This window comes from Myotis brandtii, unplaced genomic scaffold (genome assembly GCF_000412655.1).
Source record: "Myotis brandtii unplaced genomic scaffold, ASM41265v1 scaffold32, whole genome shotgun sequence".
Taxonomy (NCBI): Eukaryota; Metazoa; Chordata; class Mammalia; order Chiroptera; family Vespertilionidae; genus Myotis; species Myotis brandtii.
Window position 1 is genome coordinate 8,317,512 of NW_005362269.1, and position 17,864 is coordinate 8,335,375.

The 17,864-nt window shown below is 43.5% G+C and overlaps 1 protein-coding gene across 1 annotated transcript in view; it reads left to right on the forward strand.

The window, feature by feature from the left end:
- ADRA1B (adrenoceptor alpha 1B) overlaps nt 1-17,864 on the forward strand; it is a 96,687-nt gene that overhangs the window by 29,187 nt on the left and 49,636 nt on the right. The gene's annotated exons all lie outside the window — the stretch shown is intronic.

Sequence of the window (17,864 nt, forward strand, 5' to 3'; positions counted from 1 at the left end):
ACAGGGCGGGTGGAGGGAGCGGTTATGGCTGCTCTCAGTCCGTTCCCAGAGGCTCTGCTTCTCAGAACCCCAGCAACCGCTGCAAACCTCGGAGAGAAAGCTGCCCTCACGTTCCAACTGATGCCAGACAATCCCGCTTCTCCCGTTTGAGTCTGAGTCCCTAGAGACTCGCCGGGTCTGGAGCTCAGAGTCTGAGACTCCCTCCTGATTGAAAACGACAACCGCGCCCTCAGCCACCAGCCCGCTTTGCGCGCGCACCTCGGTACCTTTAAATTTTCCACACTGCGCCTCCTCTGAGCCTCGGTGTGCTGTTATTTTTCCTTCTAGTTGAAGAGTCTCTCCTCAGCCAGCCTTCCTGTGGTTCTGGGTGATGTCCGCTCCGTCTTTTAGTTGTATTTTTGAAGTGGTTGTTTGCGGCCGCAGTCTCCGGTGTTTACCTATGCCGCCATCTTGGTGGAGTCCCATTTTTGTCATTTAAATGGCTGTATAGTATTCTCCATGGGGATGTACTATAATGTCTTACCCAGTTCCCTATTGGTAGACATTTACCCTGACATTTCCAATTAGGTGTAAGTGTATATGTGTGTGTGAATTTGCTTTGACAGAAAAACTGTGATGAGCTGATCTTTGCACATTTGTTTGCTTATTTTCTTAAGATAAATTCCAACAAGTGGGATTGCTAAATTAATGCTATACATATTTTAGAATCTTTTGACACATTTTCTCAAAGGCCCTTTGGAAAAGTTCCAATTTACACGCCTACCAACTCTGTGTGAGATAATCAATTTTGCTTCATCCTTTTCTGATTTTTCACACTTAGTTTTATTCCTTTCTACCTACCCAGTAGGTAAAATCTAGATATCATTGTTGTGTAATTTGCATTTATTTTATTACTATACAAAGCTTTATATGATTATTGATTTTTTACATATTTTATTTAAGATTTATCCCTTCTTGTCCTTCCCACATTTTTATTTGGAAGTTATTCTTCTTTTCATGATTGATCTAGAAAGATTCTTTAAGTATCTAGAATATTAATATTGATTATTAATGTAAGTTGAAAATATGTTTTTAATATATCCTTTGTTTTAGCTTGATAATGTGGGAGGTTTTACCACACAAGTTCCACATTTTTATTTATATTCATACTCATTTCTTCATTTCTTTTGTGGTTTCTGATGTTGATAACATTGTTAAAAAAGTATGTCCCTAATCCTAAGAAGCTAAAACTATGCACCTATCCTTTCTTCTAGAAGTTTTATAATTTAGATGTTTACATTTAAATCTCTAATTTATCTGGAATTTATATTTTATGTAAGGTGAAAAGTAAGGGTCTAACTATTTATTTATTTTTTCAAATATCCAAAACTGACACCATTTGTGAAGAGCGGAAATGTCACATATTAGTTCTGGTGCATAGGTGGATCTGGTTTTAGGTGATCTATTTTAATAATCTGCCAGCCTAATCCTGGGCCAGTCACATTATCAAGCATTTTAATTTCTAGGCAGTTACGTCCACATAGCCCTTCTTTTTCTAAATTTGTTTGGTATTAAGCATGTATTCTTCCAGAAGCATGTTGGAATCATTTCATTAAGTTTCCTCCAAATCCCATTGATATTTTTTATGGAATTGCCTTAAGTAGATTCCATTATTTCCAGAAGCATAACATGTCTTTCCATTTATTTAAAGCTTCTTTCATGCTCTTCACTAAAAATTTATCATTTTCTCCATATACGTCCTTTACATTTCTTTTTATAAAATGTTTTTATTGATTTTAGAGAAGAGGGAGAGAGAGAGAGAGAGACAGAGAGAAAAACATCAATTGACTGCCCCCTACTGGAGATCTGCAACCCAGGCATGTACCTTGACCTACAATCAAATGTGACCTTTTGGTGCATGGGACAACGCTCAACCAACTGAGCCACACCAGCCAGGGCCATCCTTGACATTTCTCGTTAAAGATATTCCTGGGTGTTGCATATTTGGTTGCTATTGTGAGTGAAATCTCTTTTCTATTATATTTTATAGCAAGTTCAAGCCATTGATATATATTTATATTACACACACACACACACACACACACACACTAGAGGCCCAATGCAGGAAATTCGTGCACTGGTAGAGTCCCGCCTAGTGGCTGCAGGCTGCCAGCCAGCCAGGGCCTCCCTCCCTTCCCCCAGCCAACCCGCCCCCTGGTTGAACTCCCAGATAACTCCCGGTGGAGGGGACAGTTTGCATACTACACTTTTATTATATAGGATTATTTATATATATTATATGTGTGTGATCTTTCTAGTGGAAAAGGAACCATGGAAGTGATGAACCTTTACCAGAAATAGCCCCCAAGAAACAGAGAGGAGGGAGTGTAGGGGTGGGGAGAGAAATGTCCTGGCTTCTCCTATTTCTTTCCCTCCTGCCACACCCCCCACTGACCAAGCCCTGGAGGGTAAGGAGTTAGCCCCTAGCCATTTAAAACAGCCCGGGGACATGATGGAAAGAATCTGGGACAGACAGCCAAGGATGAGAGAGGACTATGTGCCTTCATAAGGACTATTGATTGCTTCTAAAAATCACATCTGCTCTCAAACAGTGAGTGCTTGACTCCACCATAATGTTCCCAAGAACATGCATTGGTTTGAGAACAATATTAAAAGAGGAAAAATATAATTTAATGGGATTATTGAAACAAGCTTATCGCCTCTTGAAGTGACTACTCAGAAACAGAAAATTTATATATGGACATATTGGTGGGTTTTTTTAAGTAGGCACATTAATGTAGAATTATTCACAATATAAAATATGTGTGTTACTCCAACAGGCTCCCAAGTGGAGACCAAACATAGTTCACTCTCTGAAAGGACCCAGTGAAATCTTCTCTTTTCTCTGCCTTAGAGTAGCCAGCTCGACTCCCTGGGGGAAAAGTAAGGGGACTTCCCAGGTGGTGCATTTCCTCCAGCCTCCAGAACCAGCCAAACAGGCCAAATAGGATTCCAATAGGAACAATACTTTAAAAATAAAGACTTGCTAAATGCCAGCATGAACTAATGAACCCACTATGTAATTTCAATTCTGAATCATTCAACTTTCTTAAAATCAACCTTGAGGAAAATCCAGCACCTTTCTAAAAGCTTCCTAAGGGATTTCTTGTTCATCTCAGCTGTCTTTAGAACCTGGTAGATGCTGAAAGAATAAAGTAAAGTTGAACCCATTTGAACACAAATGATTGACATGCTCACTCTTGGGGCTGCCCCACACTTTAAATCCCACCCTGGTGATAGTTCCCTGTTCCATGACTTATTCGCCTGCATAATCAATAGTATTGTTGATGACAGAGTCTATGTTTTTCCCACATTTGCATTTTCCGCATAGTCTTAACACAGCCTAGCACAAAGCTCAACAAATGTTCATGCAATAAGTGAAGGAATGGATGAAATAGGGCCTCAGTGCCCCCATCCATAATATGGGAGCCTTGAATATCTGCCTTTTGAATAGCCTGTGTGATGGAGAAATTACTCTCAGTCTCCCTGCTGGTGGGAGGTGAGAAGGAGGGGGTTTTCTTTCTTCTGTGTCACCCATGGGTGTCTGTTCCCCTCCCAATGAGTCATCTGGGAGCCAGACACCATCTGTCTCGGACAAAACCTGTCAGGTACTTACTCAGGAGCAGCAGGGCCATAAATCTGTGCAGCATCCCTGTGGTTACCTAGGGAACACTGGGGCACAGCCAGGAGGGGAGCACTGCAGACAGAGAGGACTCTGGCCAATGTCCCCACCCTCTCAGTGACAACCTGCAGGGGCTTCCCACTCTCTAGTTTGGAATCAGTGTCCTGTTCCCTGCAAAGGGCAAGATGGCCCCCAGCCAAGAGGACCTGAAAGCATCAAGACCCTGCTACCAAACACTCAAAGAGGCAAAGGGATCAGTTAGGTGGCGAACTCAGGGGACAGCTGTGGGTACCAAGGGAGGTTGAACTGAGACAGAAATCTGGGCAGCTGGAATCAGGTCCTGCATTTCAATCCTTTACCTTTACACAAACAGCCAGAGCAGATCCCCCTTCCACTCTCTGTGGGTATGGAGATTAAATGAAACAATATATTGACCTGTTTGTCATAAGTCCTGACCACAGCAAACAATCAATAGAGGCAGCTGTAAATGTAATTGTTATTGGGATTAACAGAACTAGTAGCATATTTTCTTCACTATGACCTCCCAAGTAGTATCCCACTTTACAGATGAGGAAAACTGGGCTTAGAGAGATGAAGTGACTTGCTCAAAGTCCTTCTGCTAAGAATTGGATCCACTGGCCATTGGCACCTAGCTTCTCTAAAGCACTAGAGTTATCCTTATGGGAATAACTCCTGTGGGAGTGAGTGGGAAGGACAGACACTATCAGTCAGCTCTGTTCAGCTCCACATTCATACGGGCACCCTCACAGTGGTCACATGGTGACTGTAATGCCTCAGACCTTGCTCCAAATCCTACTTCCCCTCATCTTCAAATCTCATAGCAAAGAAGTCCTAGGGCTCTCATTGGCTATGATTGAATTAGGGCTCAACCCTAGAGCCATAGGAGGGGATGAGCCTGTGTCTGAGAGGTGGGACTCAGGGGACAGCTGTGAGTACCAAAGAGGTTGAATGGAGATGAGGGGCCCAAACAAGATACACTTGTATGTGTGCATGGGTGCAAGTGTGTATGCATGTATGCATATGTGTGCATGTGTGTGCATGTGTGTGTGAATGTGGAAAGTCTAGAAAACATTTGCCAAAACGTTTACAGTGATGCTCTCTCTGGACAGTAGAACAAAGAGTGATTCCCTTTTGTTCTCTATATCTTTCCCTAGCTTTACCAAAAGCACAATTTACTTTGATACTTTTTTTAAAAGCTGTTTTCATTTGCTTAGGGATTAAATAATGTAAATAATATATAGTTATATTAAATATATTTATATTTGAGAGTATTGAGCTGGACATTAGGGGCTTCCATTCTGGTTCTGGCTCTGAGTCACCATGGTCAAGTCACTTGTCTGGCCTCAGTTTCCCCATCTATGAAATGAAGGATGGGCTACACCAGTGGTCAGCAAACTCATTAGTCAACAGAGCCAAATATCAACAGTACAACGACTGAAATTTCTTTTGAGAGCCAAATTTTTTACACTTAAACTATATAGGTAGGTACATTGTTATTAACTTAATTAGGGTACTCCTAAGGCTTAGGAAGAGCCACACTCAAAGGGCCAAAAAGCCGCATGTGGCTCGCGAGCCACAGTTTGCCGACCACGGGGCTACACAATCTCTTCTGAATGCCTCTCTCCTGTGTACACACAGCAAGTAAGAGTGTGGCTCAGCTGGATCCTAGGAGACCCACTTGAATGCAAAGAGAGTAATTGTTTTCAAACAGAAATCAATTCTGAATACAAGCGAGTGCATTTATGGAGTTGAGTTGAATATTCTCCCCAGAACCACAAAGAGAACACCCCTCCTCAGTGGAGGCCAGCTCACCTACTCAAGCCCTGAAAAATCCCTCCTTCCATTAGAGGGAAGAAGAATTAGCATGATTGAGTGGGCCTACTGTGTGTCAGGCCAAATACAAAGTACATTATACACGGAATCTAATTTATACTCATAGCACTTGTTGGTTACCATCATTGTTGGACAAGCAACAAGTGTCTAGAAATGTTATTTAATTACCACACTGTTGTTAAATGTGAGTCCATGACACCTCCATAAAGATCCTTGAGAGGAAAAAAAACACTCTTTATCTCTGTATGTCCCTCAGACCCTAACTCGGGGCTCAGTAGATATTTGCTGATCATTAGAATCCTCCTCTCATCATCAGTGCTTCTTGGGCTCCATAGAGGATGATCCCTAATATCAAAGGTTTCACCAGCGCATTGGAGCAGCACAACTTTGGCTAAGAAAGTGATGAGCTTAGTTCAAGTTAAAGGGGAGGAGGGGAGGCAACAGATGAGGTCATGATCCATTGTTGGGAGGAAGCCATCACTTTGAAGAGTTGTCGTAACACAGGCCTTCAGGAGGTAGAACATTGGACTGGTTGATTTTGACCAGGAACAGGGGGTTAGAAAAGTTCAGGATTCAGGGATGCCTAGAGGCAACATGGGGGCATTGGGAACTTGGGCAAGGGTTAGAGTTGAAAGGAAGGGAGGCTTGCATAGAGGAGAATGGATCCCCAACATAAAATTTGCTGTAATAACAGAAAGATTAAAGAAATGATAGAGAAGAGAGACAAACAGACAAACAAAATCAAGGAAAGTAAACCTCCTCCTACACAGTTTTGCCTCCCGGAAGCTCTGGTTTCAGGGATAGATGAGCAGTTAGGATCACATAGCCGTGGCCAAAAACAAGACACTCCCTCCCCAAACCTTCCCCCAAAAAAAGGCCTCAAAAGAGAAAGCTCATTGAAAGGCGGACATTTCAGTTAAGACTATCATTCATTCATTCATTCACTTACTATCTAATAAATATTTATTGAGTACCTACTATATGTCCATCACACACTGTGCTAAGCCCTTGGATGAGCAAACTGAAGTCCAGGGAGGCAGTCAGATATTGATGCAATAATCGCGTGGAGGCTGTGTAATCACAAACCAGGGTGAATGCTGTGAAGGAGAGGGATGTGGTTTTCTGAGAGCAGAGAAGAAAGGAACCTCACCTAGACTAAGGTGGGGAGGAGGCAAGAAAGTCTTCCATGAGGAAGTGACCCTTGATTTGAGCTGTGAAGAAGAGGATGGCCCCTGCCTAGCAAGGAATAAGGAACAGCACGTGAAGGCCAAAGTCATCTTTAATGTGTCCAGCTGAGGCAAGACTAGCAAGACAGGTCATCAAAAAACCTGGGTTTAAGACCTAGACCCTACAAGAACCCTTTCTGTGAGACATTCAGCCAAGTCATTTGTACTTTCTGGGCCTCCATTCAGTGATCTGTAAATGGGGGGTAACAGACTACAATAATGTTTCTCAAAATGTGGTCTGCCAGTCTTCTGCAGTAGAATCATTTGGGTGACTTGTGAAAAATATAGATTCTGGGCCTTACTTCAGACCTACTGCAGCCGGGACCCAGGAATCTGAATTTTAAGGCCCCCTGTAGGTGGCTCATGCCCAGGAAAGTTTGGTATCTTTGGCTGTGTAGGCAAACTTTGGTCTGTTCAATGACTTCATATTTCCTTCTTCCTAAATTCTTAGCCTCCCATGGGAGCAGCACCAAGAAGGGGGAACGTGGGCAGTCCCCCAGACAGAGCAAAGGAACATTCTAAAGTTTTCAGGTGAGAACAGAGGACTAAACTTTCACACCTAGAGTTGGTTCTGTTGCTTTAGGGATAAGTTTCGCAGATTGACTTGAGAGGGGGAAAACACCTCCAGACTGAGTACTTTTTTCCTTTTCACTTCTCCACTCAGCCCCTGGAATTCAGTTGAAGATGTATATTCACTGGAGTCTGTTCTCTGCCCTTTTCCCCCTTCTCTTCTTCCCCTTCTCATAGATCTGGACCTCTCTGAAGTATTAGGGAGAGGTGAGGGTTCTCAGGTGCCCCCTTCCTTCCCTGCCTTTCTAGGGCATGAATGGTCGGCCTCTGATGTGATGGTTTTTAGTCTGTGAGCCTCTTTGGTCTGATTTACAAGGAAAATTCCTGTTGACGCTAATTGTACCAGGAGCCAAGAATTATAGGCTGGGAGCCTGCCACCTGCCTGCTGAACCAAGCTGTTTCCCTTTCCCTCTGCACAGAGAGCTCACAGGGCCCACTGCCCACCACACCCCACTCCCCAAGCCCACCCACACCGGCACTGGCTTTGTCTCTAATCTTGCCAGGAGTTCTCTGCAAGAAGAAATATTTCCAGCAAGCTCAGGCTCTCTGGGTATGGCAGAAGCCATTTCAGATATTGCATCTCAAAGGCCAGATATATTACTTCTGCCTACCTAGGATTTTGTGTTAAAATGAGATAGTGTGTGTAAAGGCTATAATACAAACCTAGCACACAGTAGGATTCTCAACCAATGGTAGCTATTGTTATTTGTATTATTGTTATTTTTCCAGCCACTAATTTTTCAGGACTATTTATATCAGAAAAAAAAAGTAATCAATTATATCAATTGGCAAGTAAAGGGTTAGAAGATTCACTGAGAGGTCAACTAGGAAAATCTTTACCTCAATACCCCAGATTCTGAGAAATCTGTTTTATGTTTTTATAATTACACATAATTCAACGATAACATTTATTAGGAGGTTTCTAGGTGCCAAAGTCCCATTGAATCCTGACAACAACTCAGTGGGGTAAATATCATTAAAATATCCATGTAACAGATAAACAGACCGAAGCTTAAATAAATGAAGTAACTTGCCCAAGGTCACAAAGCTAGGAAGCGCCAGAAACTAGAACTTGATCTGATGTTTCATAAGCTAGTTCCTTAGGTCTGACTAGCATCTCTCATACTGAGTTTACAGTCTATTTTCTCTCTCTCTCTCTCTCTCTCTCTCTCTCATAGGTAACAGAGTTGGTTATCATCATGGGATCAATATCATGGGATCAATAGCCTTTGCAGTCCTTAAAGACAATTATGGGGTCAGGTCTTCCACTTTTCTTCTTGGAAGATTTGAGATTCCAGCCTGACACATGCCCTCGAGCCCACTTGAGCTTCCCAGGGAGGACCCCACTCTAGAGAAGGGCCCATGTTGCACACACAGTCCAAAACAACTTCTGCCTCTGAATGCATGTACCTGGCTGGCTAAGGTTTGCCCAGAAATTCCTGTAATTTTGTTTAGCTGAGAGGTCAGCCTACAGCCAAATTTGGGTAGTATTTGGGAGGTGAAAAGTATCGATTTTGAGTCAAACTGCCCCTGCCCTAATCCCATCTCTGGGTAATCGTGGACATGTAATTAATTTTATCCTCAGTTGCCTCACCTGCAAATTGAAGACAACAATGTCTTCCACAAAAGTGTTTTTGGAGGATTAAATGAGATGTTGCTTGTGAATTAGCACAATGCCTGATGCATGACTGCACTCAGTCAGTCACAGTTAGTTAAAATAGGGCCTGGGCAGAGACAGTGCCTACCTCTCAATGAATAGCACTCCAAAAGGCAGAGTAGATATTTGGAGGCCCCTCCAGGAACTTGTAATTCACAGCATGCAGCAAACTGCCATTATACCAGGCTGCTCCTATCTAGAAGTTTTCACAAAATCTTCTCCAAACTCCACCACCAAGCACTCGCCAGGGCAGTCCCCCAAGGGGCAGAAAAACCAAGGCTCCTCCTTTTACACCCTTCATCTTTTCCAGGACTCCCAAATCTGCCGGTTTGGCGTCCAGTAAACATCTGTGAAACGCTGGGCATTTCCTGTCCCAGCATTCCTCAGTACACGAAGGAGATGGGCAAAGAAAACTGCCTTTCTCACCCTCTGCCCTCTTTTTCCATGCCCATGGGCCCCACAATAATGTACACACCAGTTCCCAAGCATATCCACCCCCATCCTGCGTCCTACCCTGTCATCTCTGCCAGAGAAGAGATGAGAAGGCACAAGTCACCCTCTGACATCACTTACTTGCCTTGCTCCCCAGGGCCCTAGTCTGTCCTCTCTGAAGCTGGACTCTAACACTTTATCCAGATACCATTTTTAGATGCCCCCAAGGAAAAAGGTTCCACCACTTCCTGTAGACCTTACTAAACTTGGTGGCCGCCACAAGTGAAAATCCTCCAAAAGAGTTGAATGGTTTGGTTCAGAGGGCCACAAGAGAGGAAGAAGAGGAAGTATGGAGAAATTTGAGACCTGCGTCATGTATTTTGTTTTCTTATTTAACTTGCATCCATGTTCAATGTCTCACACAATTCTCCATGCATCCTCAGATGCACATTCTGTTTTTCATCCTAGACCACAAACTCCAAAAGGACATTCACTTTATTCAGTTCAAGTTCTACTGCATGATGAATGGGAAACAGTGGGTTAGTTCTGTTGCCCAAAACTGAAAGAGGTGACACCGAGATGCAATTAGCAGGAGAGAGGCCCATCAAACAAAAATAAAAAGTAACAGGGTGAATATCAAGTCATCAAGGGGCCTGTTAGGAACTTGACAATGAGGAAGCCCCTGTCAGAAATTCAGGAAAAGGGTGGAGTAAAGCCATGTGCCCATAGCTTTCAGTAGGTTCTCAATAAGATCTAGAACCTAAAAAGGTAAAGAACCACTGGTAAGGAGTAGTCCTTTCCCTCATGAAATGTGGAGTGGGAGGGATTAGATTAATGCATATAAAATCACAGAGGACATCAATACAATAACAGTAGCTATTTGGGGTTGAATGTTTTTTTATGAGCCAGATCCCAGCCTAAGCATTACAGGCTCCTTTAATTGTCACAATCACCTTGTATGTGCCTTATCTCAAGAAAATAGAATGCATTATCCCCAGGTCTGAAAGAGTTTATGTAGCTTGCCCATGATCATACATCTGGTCAACTAAAGCTATAATTCAAATGCAGAACCTGCTCCAGACTGTGGAAATGGGTGACAGCAAAAAAAGGGGGGGAAAAATCACATTGGTGGAATCAAAATCCCAGGCTACTGACACTGGCTCTGCCTTAGGCAAATCCCTCCCCCTTTCTGAGCCTTTGTGTCCCCACATGTGAAATAAGAGGGATGGACTAGCCCAGTGGTTCTCAACCTGTGGGTCGTGACCCCTTTGGGAGTCGAATGACCCTTTCCCAGGGGTCGCCTAAGACCATCAGAAAACACATATATAATTACATATTGTTTTGTGATTAATCACTATGCTTTAATTATGTTCAATTTGTAACAATGAAAATACATCCTGCATATCAGATATTTACATTACGATTCATAGCAGTAGCAAAATTACAGTTATGAAGTAGCAACGAAAACAATTTTATGGTTGGGGGTCACCACAACATGAGGAACTGTATTAAAGGGTCGCGGCATTAGGAAGGTTGAGAACCACTGGACTAGCCCAAAGTCAACAAAGGATTTCTATGAAGGGTTAGAGAACAAATACTTTAGGCTTTGCAGGGCATAGGGCCTCTGTTGCAGCCACTCAACTCTGTCATTGTAGCATGAAAAAGCACCCATAGACAATGTGCAAGCAAATGGGTGTGGTGTTCCAATAAAACTTTATTTACCAAAAAATAAATAAATAAACAAACAAACAGGCACAAGCCTGGATTTGTTCCAAGGACTATAGTTTGCTGAGCCCTAGACTAGACGGTCTCTAGGGTCCTTCTGATTCTGACATTTCTCAAGTCCATAATCCTAACTACAACAGTGTAGCCTTCAAAAGTCAGCTGTAAAGAGCCTATTGCCATAAGTTTTGTTTTGTTATGTCTTACTTTAACCTTTAATGGTTTCAACAGTGTGATTAGAAAGTACATTCTGGCAGCAGCAATACAGAGGCAGCTTGGGAGAGCTTTAGTGCCAGTAAAATCTCCATCAGCTCCCTGCCCTCAGTCTTTGATATGGACAAAGACATCTGTCTCGTGGAGAGCATGCTGCAGACACTACTGCCCACCCAGCTCCAAACCAGATCACAGCCTAGAGACCCTTCCTAGATCAATTTTGGGGTCACCACAGATTCCTGGGCAAAGTGATGGACAAAGCCCATGACCATAAAGAGACAGCCAGAGTCATTCAAGAAAACGGCACACTCTCCCTCCTGGCCCTCGACTGTACAGCACCACGGGTTGGTGTGGGCAACCTATTTATCTTGTCCCACCCACCAGAGGAGCTGCTGGGGCCCAAGGGAGAATAGACCCCTTCTCCAGCTCCTGAGTTAGCAGGTTTTTCACATTCCACACTCCTGTGCCCTCACACCCCAGACCTCCAACTCAGGGCTCTTCCCAAACATGTGATGTGAATTCAGCCCTTGGATGACTTGGCAATTAATCCTCACCAGCCTGCTGCAAAGGGATACTCCTGAGTTCTCTACCTTCCCAGGAAGGCTGTGCAATGAGAATTCCTGAGTTGAGGGAATCTGTGCTCAACAAAAATTGACAAATTGTCATTACCAGAGGGAACTGAAATCCCTCACGCCCGGGATCCTCTGACCTGCTGCCTTTGGAGGTGGAGGAAACGCCTGAAGTGTCCCCTGCCCAGGAGAAAGGGTGCTCCTCAGCCTCCCTTCACGACCCCCGTGTAGCTGGAGCAGATGCCTCCCACCTCCTCTTTTTTCATTTTCAGCCTCATTCACTGAGTGCTTTGTATTCCAGCTGTGCTGGCTAACCCCTGTGGCCTTGGGCAACCATTCTGAGACTCAGTTTCCTCATCTATAAATATTGATAATAATAGCATCTGCCTCATAATATTATTATGAGGATTAAATCAGATCATGGCCATAAGGCATTTGGGGCACAATGCCTAGCACCTAGCCAACACTTAATAACCCGTAGCTGATATTATTACTATTACTCTGTGCTGGGCACGTGACACACATTATTGCATTTAATCCTCACCTCAACCCTATGAGGCAGGGACTATTTCGATCTTCATTTTACAGATGAGGCAAGTGGGGCTCCGAGTGATTAGATAGATGACTTGCCCAAGGACACACAGCTAATAAATTAGTAGAACTGGAACATAAATCTAGGTCTGTTGGATGCCAAAGTTCGGGCTCTTAATCACTTTACTCTCCTGCCCAAGGTCACATTAGTAGCTATTAAATGAGGGAGGCGGGATTAGATTCCAAGTCGGCTCTCAAATTCTCAGCAGACCGGGTGTTGGCCAGGAAGCCCGACCTGAGCAGCTCCTCGGCAGGACCTTCTCGCCTGGCCAGCTCTGCCTTGCCGTCCGCTCCCTGACCTCTGCCTCGCTCAGGAACCTGATCACATTCTGTCTTCTGCTGTAATTTCCTTCAAGGCGAACACTGAACCTTCTGCTGCCTTTTTTTTTTTAAATCTCAGTCTGGTGCAGAGAGAGGGATGAAGCTTTGGAGCCTGACAATAATGCTCTGAATACCAATGCTGCTTACTCACTGAATAAGCTTGGCCATGTCACAGAACCTCTCCGAGCCTCAGTTTCCTCATTTGTAAAATGGGGGTAATTCCTGCTTTGCATTGTTGCGAAGATTTGCATAAATGCACACAGAGTACCTACCTAGCACAGTGCCTGGCACATAGAAGGTACTCTGTGAAGGGTGCTCTCCCATCTTATTCATTGCCCATGGCACCTAGATCAGTGCTAAGCTATTGGTTTGATTTAATCTTTGATTCACCCACAGCACCTAGCATGGTGCCTGACACAGGGTAGATGCCCCTGTATATAGCTGCTTGAATGTAAAACTGGAGAGAGCTGGAGAGGGAGAACCATGCAAAACTGCATGATCCCATGTGAGAGCTCTCCTCCCATAGACCCTCGAAGCAGATCTCTGAGTCTCCCATTGCCTTGGTCTCCCCAGAGGTCAAACTCAGTGGCAGCTTCACCTAGAGGGCTCCCAGAAATCGGAGTTTGCAACATCAGAGGATTCTAATGTAATCACCGATAATGAAAAGGTTCTTCTTCCCCAAGCCTCGAGTGAGTCAGAGCTCTGTGCTTGGCTTTGCCCCAGGGAGTACCGAGAAAATAAAATAGCGTCTGTATCCTCATGACACCTAAACAAACGGTCAATTCCATCGGTCAGATATCAGCCAGGAGGGTTAAGAGGCATCTCCAAGGAAGAGAGGGGAGGAACAGCAAGGAAAGGACCATTAGCTTCAGTGGGGTCCTGGTACGTGGCTGCTATTAAAGCTAATACCGGTCTGCCTTATGGTGGGATTTTTGTTTTGTCTTCATGAAAGACACTGGTAAATGACAACATGTCTGAAATCTACAAGGATTTTGAACCTCTGGATGTGGCTCAATAATCTCTTCCACATCCTGACACTTGAATGAAGACATAAGGTCTCATCTAGGTAACACACTTTTCTCTTTTCAAAACAAGTATAAACCAACTCTGAATCTCAGATTTGCTCTTTTCCTTTTCCTGGCCTTTTGCCACCACAGAAAAATATCTGATAGGCTGAGTTTTCGCACTGCAGCTGGTTACTGTGATTATGTAGACACAGCCTCTGTAAATTCAATGGTGTGTTGCTGGCTGTTCAATAGCTGGTGAGATTAGTTCCCAGGGAAGTGGGAAATGGGCCACCACCATCGAAATGTGGGCTCAGGGCTTGCTCTCCGTTCTGTCCCACTCTTCCTCTCCCACATCTCTGGCTTTGTGTTAATTGCCAGCTTCTGCCGACTTACTGGCATTCTCTTCCTCCTCCCACTCCCCCTTGGGAATAAACCAGTTCAAGAGAAGCACCATCATCCTTGATCTGAAGAGGAACGAAAATGGTGGGAACTGAGTGTGTGACACTGGGCTCCTACCACCATTGTGGATGAAAGGGAGAAAGGACAGCAAGGTTGCCTTCGGGGGTCACTTCACCCCAGCAAGGGAAGCTGATTAGCTAGATCTAGGCCAGGGGTCCTCAAACTTTTTAAACAGGGGGCCAGTTCACTGTCCCTCAGACCGTTGGAGGGCCGGACTATAGTTTTAAAAAAAACTATGAACAAATTCCTATGCACACTGCACATACCTTATTTTGAAGTAAAAAAACAAAACGGGAACAAATACAATATTTGTATTTGCATGTGGCCTGCGGGCCGTAGTTTGAGGACCCCTGATCTAGGCGATCTGGCCCAACCCCTAGCTTCAGACAGGCAATACATAAGCCACCCAGGACCAAGGACAATCTCCCGTCTTCATAAAGACCCTTGGCAGAGAGTTGTCCCAGTCTCACACTCTGCTGTGTAAGTCATGAGTAGCTGTCCTGTGTGGCTTCCCTCTGGAGCAGAGGAAGGAGTGCAGCTCTGTAAGCCACGGAACCCCTGTTTGATAACCAGCTCTGCACCTGACTAGCTGTGGGAGCATACTACTTGCCACTGCCTCCTGGGCCACCTCCAAAATGAAAAATGGACAAGTGAGGGTTATAATAGTTCTTGAAGAGTGAAGTCACCATAAATCTGTGAATCTCTTATTTTAAAACTAGAGGCCTGGTGCATGAAATTTATGCATGGGTAGGGTCCCTAGGCCTGGCTGGCAATCAGGGCCAATCAGGGCCTTCCTTGCCCCCACTGCCGGCTGGGGCCTCCCTTCATTTCACACTGCCCCCCTGGTGATCAGCACATGTCATAGCAAGCAGTCTAACTCCTGAAGGGGACAATTTGCATATTAGCCTTTTATTATATAGGATATCAAAAAACAACTTAAGCCAGTTTAATTAAAATAGGAAATAAATCAGTTTTCAGAGCTGTCTCTACCTCAGATATCTTAATCCAGCGGTTCTCAACCTGTGGGTCGCGACCCCTTTGGGGGGCAAATGACCCTTTCACAGGGGTCGCCTAAGACCATCAGAAAACACATATATAATTACATATTGTTTTTGTGGTTAATCACTATGCTTTAATTATGTTCAATTTGTAACAATGAAAATATGTCCTGCATATCAGATATTTACATTATGATTCATAACAGTAGCAAAATTACAGTTATGAAGTAGCAACGAAAATAATTTTATGGTTGAGGGTCACCACAACATGAGGAACTGTATTAAAGGGTCGTGGCATTAGGAAGGTTGAGAACCACTGTCTTAATCTCACGGAATCCCTTGAAATTGTGTGTTTTGTGCATTTGGGAGTGCATTTTGGTGGGAAAAGATTAAAACCTTAGATGTATAATAACCACCTACCCCCAAAAATATATGTATAAAATAAATAAAAAGAAATTCAGAACCTTTCTCTAGGTTGAGGATCCTAAATGTCAATCACCCTGAGTGACTTCCTTGTTCCCTAGCCTTGAATATCAGGTTATAGTGACAGTGGGAAGCCCTAGATGCAGGCTTGTGGACAGGAGTAAAAGAAAGCATAAAGCTTTACTTTTCAATCTCCAGCTGTGACTGCTCATTAATCTGCCACATGTGTACTGATCATGTGACCTCAGAATATACAAACACTCTCTAAATCAGTGATGGCGAACCTTTTGAGCTAGGCGTGTCAGCATTTTGAAAAACCCTAACTTAACTCTGGTGCCGTGTCACATATAGAAATTTTTTGATATTTGCAACCATAGTAAAACAAAGACTTATATATTTGATATTTATTTTATATATTTAAATGCCATTTTTACAAAGAAAAATCAACCAAAAAAATGAGTTTGCGTGTCACCTCTGACACGCGTGTCATAGGTTCGCCATCACTGCTCTAAATCATGGTTTTCTCACCAGTCAATGGAGAATGGTTATACTTCTCTCAAAGGGTTGTTGTGAAGAATAAAGGAAAATTAGTAAGTGCTTGGCTATCAGTAAGAGCTCAATAAATGTGGGTTCCCTCCCACATGAGTAGCTCAGGGTCCCAAAATTGACTACTTGGAAGACTGTGCCTTCTATAACAATCAATCCACCCCCTATCTCAAATTTACATTGGTACAGTCCTGTGAAAAACCATATGGAAGTGCCTCAAAAAATTAAAAACAGAATTACCATATGATCCAACAATCCCACTTCTGGGTATATGTCCAAAACAAATGAAAATAGGAACTCAGAAGGAGCTGTACTCCATGTTCATTGCATCATTATTCACAATAGCCAAGATATGGAAACAACCTAAGTGTTCATCAACTGATGGATGGATAAAGAAGATGTGGTGTATATATACTGTGAAATTTCATTCAGCCATGAAAGAAGGAAACCCTGCCATTTGCAACAACATAGATGAAACTTGAGGGCATTATGCTAAATAAAATAAGTTAGATCCCAAAAGAGACATGCTGATGATATCACCTATATGTAGAATCTAAAAAAGCTGAGCTCATAGAAACAGAGAATTGAGTGGTGGTTACCAGGGGTTGGGAGAGTAGGATGGGAAGATGTTGGTCAAAGGGTACAAACTTCCAGTTATAAGATGAATAAGATCTGGGGATCTAATGTACAGCATGGTGATTATAGTTAATAATACTGTACTATATACTTGCAAGTTGCTAGGAGAGTAGATCTTAAAAGTTCTCACCACAAAAAGAAATGGTAATTATGTGATGTGATGGAGGTGTTAGCCAACACTGTAATGGCAATCATTTTGCAATTTATAAGTATATCAAATCAACATGTTATATACCTTAAATTTACACAATGTTATATGTCAATTATATCTCAATAAATTTTGAGGGGGGAAAGCCACCCCCTACTTTGCTTCTGGGAGAAAGGTGTGACACAGCAGCTAAGTGTCAACTTGTCATAGACTCAACATTGGGTTCAGTTCCTAGCTTCTCTGCTTGATGGCTGTGTGGACCTGGGCAGAGTTAAACTTTACTGTATCTTGGTGTCCCATTCACAAAATGGAAAGGAAAATGCGAATAGTCCTTTCATATGCAAAGAGTACTTAGCATACTGATTGGGACATACTAAGTATTGGATAATTGTTAATTAGCATAAGGCTCTCCCTCAGCATCTTTGGCCTCATCCCTTCTCTCCTAAGTACCATTCGCCCACCTTTGGGAGTGTGTCCCTATAGCTGAATGTCCAACATGGATAATGGGCAGAAAGGGGGGGGGGGCGGGACCAACAACTAGATTCCCCAAGTCCCGTCCCCTGATGCCAAGAGGTCTCTAACCCCCACCATCACCATCCTCACCCCCAGATAGCCCACTAGCTTGTTCCTCATTTCTTTCAGGTCTTGACTCAAATACCATTTCAGTGACATCCTGAGCACCCATTCAAAATTTCAAATGCCACCCCCCTACACACACCCCATTCCATTTCCCCCCTCGCCATATTTTCTCCATGATATTGATATCTGTCAGCATAGGACACCCCTCACAATTTTTTAATGACTGTCTCCTCCCACTAGAATGTAAGCTCT